Genomic DNA, 6,878 nt, shown 5'->3' on the forward strand with positions numbered 1-6,878 from the left:
GCTCGGTGGCGCAACCCACCGCCGCGCTCTAAAGGCGACGCTCATAACATTCAGCCATCCATCCATCCAGAAAAGCAGGATATGAATGCGCATGTCGACATTTCGCAACCGCAAAGCCCAGCGAGCTAATCGCCCAGAGGGTCCTTCAACGTGGACAACCCACAAACACATGGTGGCCATTAGCAAGGTCGAAGGTACGGTGGTGCGCCCCAAATTCACCATGTGCACTTTTTGAGTGTTTCCCCCGAGGCTGCAGGGCCGCCCACACGGCGACAACGGTGCCCGACACCAACCGTGGCGGGTAAACGAGCGGCTCTCTTACAAGCGACCGCGTCCGCCGCCTTCCGTGGACGCGGTAACGAAATTGAAGTGCTTTGGGGAAGGAGCGCGAACGATATCAGTTTCCGGGTTGCCTCGTCCTTGCTTCGAAGGTTGGATATCGGAGGGGGAGTTCTTTTAACTATACAACACCTCTTTTTGGCCGCAACAAGGCCCTCTAATTTCTATGTGTAGGGAACAAGGGAAGAAGAACGCTCTAAAAGCGAGCCTTTGGTGCAGTGAGAGGAGTGCAGTGGCCTCTTGGCGTCTGCAGACGTGTGTACCGACTAGAATCTGACTACACATTTCAATATGTAAACAATCTAAAATAAACCCCTTTTTGTTTTGCTCCTACTCCCGGACGTAATCGTCTTTATATCACGAAGGATTCCTTGCCTAAACGCTACCCAGAGTCTCAACTTCATGACAGCTGTGAGATGGAACTTGTGGCCGGTGCCTGTCGCGGTCTTCTGATGCGCGAGTGGCTGCATCATAGCGGCAATATAGGTCCTACAGTCAACGCTAATCGCTAACAACTGGTTCGTGAGTGGCTGGATAAATGCAGCCCATAATGACTGCACGGTACAGGGTGAGTTCCTGGCTTTGCACTCGAGTCGTCTGATCTTTTAGCCTATACTTGTTAAAAACCAACAAACCATATACATTTGCCTATAATGATACTGTGGTTGTAGCGCGTCTCAGCAGAAAACAGCCTTCAACATACATCTGAACCAGCTGCTAAAGCAAGACCAGATACTTCTGTGGGAGTAATTGTGGCGTAGCGACATACCGGAATTCTAATCAAATAAAGTGACTCAGGATGTACTTCTTCTTGCAATTGATTCGATGCGGTGGTTGAGAAATTGTGTACTTGGTACAACATAGCGGGGGGGGGGGGGGAGGAGGGGGGACAGGCGTTTGGCTTCTGCTATTGTTTCCAGGCTTCAAATTCTCATCAGTAAGCATAATTGAACCGCTGGAAGTTTTTGCACTGGCATTGCAATGTGTGCGGGTTTCGCAGCAAGTATTGCTGAATAGCTGAGCCAAAGGATAAAGTAGTCACCATGGATCTCATGAGTTGATGAGCTTGTTGTTGTTGTGTGAAGAGCTGAACGTTGAGGTTCAGGTTGACAGCTCCGAAGCCGTAATTAGAGCCATTTATAAAGCAATAGTCATCGGAATAGTTTGAATGCTCCTGCAACATATTTCTAAATGAACAGGAACAGGAAGGAAATGTGCATGACAAGGACTTAAAAAGGCATGAATGGATTAGGCACGAAGACTAAAATATCGAAGCTCTAGCACAAGATATTGAAAGAATGAAACAGGAAAAGCAGCGAGTATGTCAAACGCCCGTAGAAGTAGCGCACATCAGCTGCGAAGAAGTGACATGCGCGGTCCTACCGATGGTAGAAAGACAGGCTAATCATTGTGAGCCTAAATGTACGTTCGTGGGATTCCAGAACCGCACATGGTGGTGTAGTTGCTGAGGAGCCTGTTAATGGCCACCGCATTCAAAGAGACGAGAAACTGGGCCATTTGTATGATAGAGAAGCAGCTAGGCCACCTGTGGCCGATTTTGCACCGTTACCAATGCAGTACGTCGCATAAGTAGCTCTTGCAGATGTCCTAAGTGGCTGCGACTCATTTGAAAAGTTCACCAGTGCAAAGTCAATCGGTCCGGAAAGTGCGCTAAAGCACAATATAAGTAAGGCAGTGCACTTGTGGAACGCTGCCGGGTACGCGAGCAACGTTGCGCCAATCAAAATAGCTGAATTGCCCCGAAGTGCTTGAAGCCCTCCGCAAGTCGAGGTAGCAATGACAGGAATTCTTTCAGCCTATGCGGTTGGAATAGAAATCGTGGCCGACGAGTTGACTGCCGACCAGCAGAAGACGCGAGCGGAAGGCTCGGAAATGAGCACCAGAAAGTGTGGTAGGAGAATTTGACCTAATACTTGTGCGGAAACCCCCAAGGTCGAGAAAAGTAATTAATTAAGGAGAAAATGAGACATGCGCCAAATCCTATCAATTGCTACATAGAAAATACACACGGATTTCTCGAAAGAAAAGCCTGGCAGCCGGAAAACATCGTCCATGTCCGGGACCCAAAGCCGGCGCCATTGCCATTCTAGGGAAGCTGCACTGCCATCTGCGCTAACCAGACGACTAGCAGATGGCCGGGCGAAGTTGAATTTGTTAACAATTCGAAGTAAAGGCTAGATTTTGACGCAATAGTTCTGGGAAAACCCACAAGGTGGACAAAAATAATTAACAAAAAAATGACACATCCACCCAATCGTTGCAATTGCTACAAATTAAACCCATACGGGTTCCACGAAAGATATGCCTCGCAGTTCAATAAAAATTCGTCCTGGTCCTGGACTCGAACCGGGACCACCGCCTTTTCGGGGCAGCCGCTCTACCATCTGAGGTAACCAGGCGGCTAGCAGATGGCAGAGTGAAGTTGAATTTGTCAGCAACACAAAGCAAAGGCAAGAGCTTGACGTAATTGTTCGGCGGAAACGGGCAAACAAGTGTCCAAATCGGCAGTGCGCACTTTTGTAGCGTTTCCCTCGCACCATAAGCGCCACCCAGACGACGACAGCAGTGCCCGACAGCGACTGTGACGGGCAAACAAGCGCCCAAATTGCCAGTGCACGCTCTTGTAGTGTTTCCCTCGCACCATAAGCGCCACCTAGACGACGACAGCAGTGCCCGACAACGACTGTAACGGACAAACAAGCGCCCAAATCGGCAGTGCGCGCTCTTGCAGTGTTTACCTCGCACCATAAGCGCCACCCAGACGACGACAGCAGTGCCCGACAGCGACTGTGACGGGCAAACAAGCGCCCAAATCGGCAGTGCGCGCTCTTGTAGTGTTTACGTCGCACCATAAGCGCCACGCAGACGACGACAGCAGTGCCCGACAGCGACTGTGACGGGCAAACAAGCGCCCAAATTGCCAGTGCACGCTCTTGTAGTGTTTCCCTCGCACCATAAGCGCCACCTAGACGACGACAGCAGTGCCCGACAACGACTGTAACGGACAAACAAGCGCCCAAATCGGCAGTGCGCGCTCTTGCAGTGTTTACCTCGCACCATAAGCGCCACCCAGACGACGACAGCAGTGCCCGACAGCGACTGTGACGGGCAAACAAGCGCCCAAATCGGCAGTGCGCGCTCTTGTAGTGTTTACGTCGCACCATAAGCGCCACGCAGACGACGACAGCAGTGCCCGACAGCGACTGTGACGGGCAAACAAGCGCCCAAATTGCCAGTGCACGCTCTTGTAGTGTTTCCCTCGCACCATAAGCGCCACCTAGACGACGACAGCAGTGCCCGACAACGACTGTAACGGACAAACAAGCGCCCAAATCGGCAGTGCGCGCTCTTGCAGTGTTTACCTCGCACCATAAGCGCCACCCAGACGACGACAGCAGTGCCCGACAGCGACTGTGACGGGCAAACAAGCGCCCAAATCGGCAGTGCGCGCTCTTGTAGTGTTTACGTCGCACCATAAGCGCCACGCAGACGACGACAGCAGTGCCCGACAGCGACTGTGACGGGCAAACAAGCGCCCAAATTGCCAGTGCACGCTCTTGTAGTGTTTCCCTCGCACCATAAGCGCCACCTAGACAACGACAGCAGTGCCCGACAACGACTGTGACGGGCAAACAAGCGCCCAAATCGGCAGTGCGCGCTCTTGTAGTGTTTACGTCGCACCATAAGCGCCACCTAGACGACGACAGCAGTGCCCGACAACGACTGTGACGGGCAAACAAGCGCCCAAATTGCCAGTGCACGCTCTTGTAGTGTTTCCCTCGCACCATAAGCGCCACCTAGACGACGACAGCAGTGCCCGACAACGACTGTAACGGACAAACAAGCGCCCAAATCGGCAGTGCGCGCTCTTGCAGTGTTTACCTCGCACCATAAGCGCCACCCAGACGACGACAGCAGTGCCCGACAGCGACTGTGACGGGCAAACAAGCGCCCAAATCGGCAGTGCACGCTCTTGTAGTGTTTCCCTCGCACCATAAGCGCCACCCAGACGACGACAGCAGTGCCCGACAGCGACTGTGACGGGCAAACAAGCGCCCAAATCGGCAGTGCGCGCTCTTGTAGTGTTTACGTCGCACCATAAGCGCCACCTAGACGACGACAGCAGTGCCCGACAGCGACTGTGACGGGCAAACAAGCGCCCAAATCGGCAGTGCGCGCTCTTGTAGTGTTTACGTCGCACCATAAGCGCCACCTAGACGACGACAGCAGTGCCCGACAACGACTGTGACGGGCAAACAAGCGCCCAAATTGCCAGTGCACGCTCTTGTAGTGTTTCCCTCGCACCATAAGCGCCACCCAGACGACGACAGCAGTGCCCGACAGCGACTGTGACGGGCAAACAAGCGCCCAAATCGGCAGTGCGCGCTCTTGCAGTGTTTACCTCGCACCATAAGCGCCACGCAGACGACGACAGCAGTGCCCGACAGCGACTGTGACGGGCAAACAAGCGCCCAAATTGCCAGTGCACGCTCTTGTAGTGTTTCCCTCGCACCATAAGCGCCACCCAGACGACGACAGCAGTGCCCGACAGCGACTGTGACGGGCAAACAAGCGCCCAAATCGGCAGTGCGCGCTCTTGTAGTGTTTACGTCGCACCATAAGCGCCACCTAGACGACGACAGCAGTGCCCGACAACGACTGTGACGGGCAAACAAGCGCCCAAATTGCCAGTGCACGCTCTTGTAGTGTTTCCCTCGCACCATAAGCGCCACCTAGACGACGACAGCAGTGCCCGACAACGACTGTAACGGACAAACAAGCGCCCAAATCGGCAGTGCGCGCTCTTGCAGTGTTTACCTCGCACCATAAGCGCCACCCAGACGACGACAGCAGTGCCCGACAGCGACTGTGACGGGCAAACAAGCGCCCAAATCGGCAGTGCGCGCTCTTGTAGTGTTTACGGCGCACCATAAGCGCCACGCAGACGACGACAGCAGTGCCCGACAGCGACTGTGACGGGCAAACAAGCGCCCAAATTGCCAGTGCACGCTCTTGTAGTGTTTCCCTCGCACCATAAGCGCCACCTAGACAACGACAGCAGTGCCCGACAACGACTGTAACGGACAAACAAGCGCCCAAATCGGCAGTGCGCGCTCTTGTAGTGTTTACCTCGCACCATAAGCGCCACCTAGACGACGACAGCAGTGCCCGACAACGACTGTAACGGACAAACAAGCGCCCAAATCGGCAGTGCGCGCTCTTGTAGTGTTTACGACGCACCATAAGCGCCACGCAGACGACGACAGCAGTGCCCGACAGCGACTGTGACGGGCAAACAAGCGCCCAAATTGCCAGTGCACGCTCTTGTAGTGTTTCCCTCGCACCATAAGCGCCACCTAGACAACGACAGCAGTGCCCGACAACGACTGTAACGGACAAACAAGCGCCCAAATCGGCAGTGCGCGCTCTTGTAGTGTTTACCTCGCACCATAAGCGCCACCCAGACGACGACAGCAGTGCCCGACAGCGACTGTGACGGGCAAACAAGCGCCCAAATTGCCAGTGCACGCTCTTGTAGTGTTTCCCTCGCACCATAAGCGCCACCTAGACGACGACAGCAGTGCCCGACAACGACTGTAACGGACAAACAAGCGCCCAAATTGGCAGTGCGCGCTCTTGTAGTGTTTACCTCGCACCATAAGCGCCACCTAGACGACGACAGCAGTGCCCGACAACGACTGTAACGGACAAACAAGCGCCCAAATTGGCAGTGCGCGCTCTTGTAGTGTTTCCCTCGCACCATAAGCGCCACCTAGACGACGACAGCAGTGCCCGACAACGACTGTAACGGACAAACAAGCGCCCAAATCGGCAGTGCGCGCTCTTGTAGTGTTTACCTCGCACCATAAGCGCCACCCAGACGACGACAGCAGTGCCCGACAACGACTGTAACGGACAAACAAGCGCCCAAATCGGCAGTGCGCGCTCTTGTAGTGTTTCCCTCGCACCATAAGCGCCACCTAGACGACGACAGCAGTGCCCGACAACGACTGTAACGGACAAACAAGCGCCCAAATTGGCAGTGCGCGCTCTTGTAGTGTTTACCTCGCACCATAAGCGCCACCCAGACGACGACAGCAGTGCCCGACAGCGACTGTGACGGGCAAACAAGCGCCCAAATTGCCAGTGCACGCTCTTGTAGTGTTTCCCTCGCACCATAAGCGCCACCTAGACGACGACAGCAGTGCCCGACAACGACTGTAACGGACAAACAAGCGCCCAAATTGCCAGTGCACGCTCTTGTAGTGTTTCCCTCGCACTATAAGCGCCACCTAGACGACGACAGCAGTGCCCGACAACGTCTGTGACGGGCAAACAAGCGCCCAAATTGCCAGTGCACGCTCTTGTAGCGTTTCCCTCGCACCATAAGCGCCACCTAGACGACGACAGCAGTGCCCGACAACGACTGTAACGGACAAACAAGCGCCCAAATCGGCAGTGCGCGCTCTTGTAGTGTTTCCCTCGCACCATAAGCGCCACCCAGACGACGACAGCAG

The sequence above is a fragment of the Dermacentor andersoni genome, chromosome 8 (genome assembly GCF_023375885.2).
Source record: "Dermacentor andersoni chromosome 8, qqDerAnde1_hic_scaffold, whole genome shotgun sequence".
Taxonomy (NCBI): Eukaryota; Metazoa; Arthropoda; class Arachnida; order Ixodida; family Ixodidae; genus Dermacentor; species Dermacentor andersoni.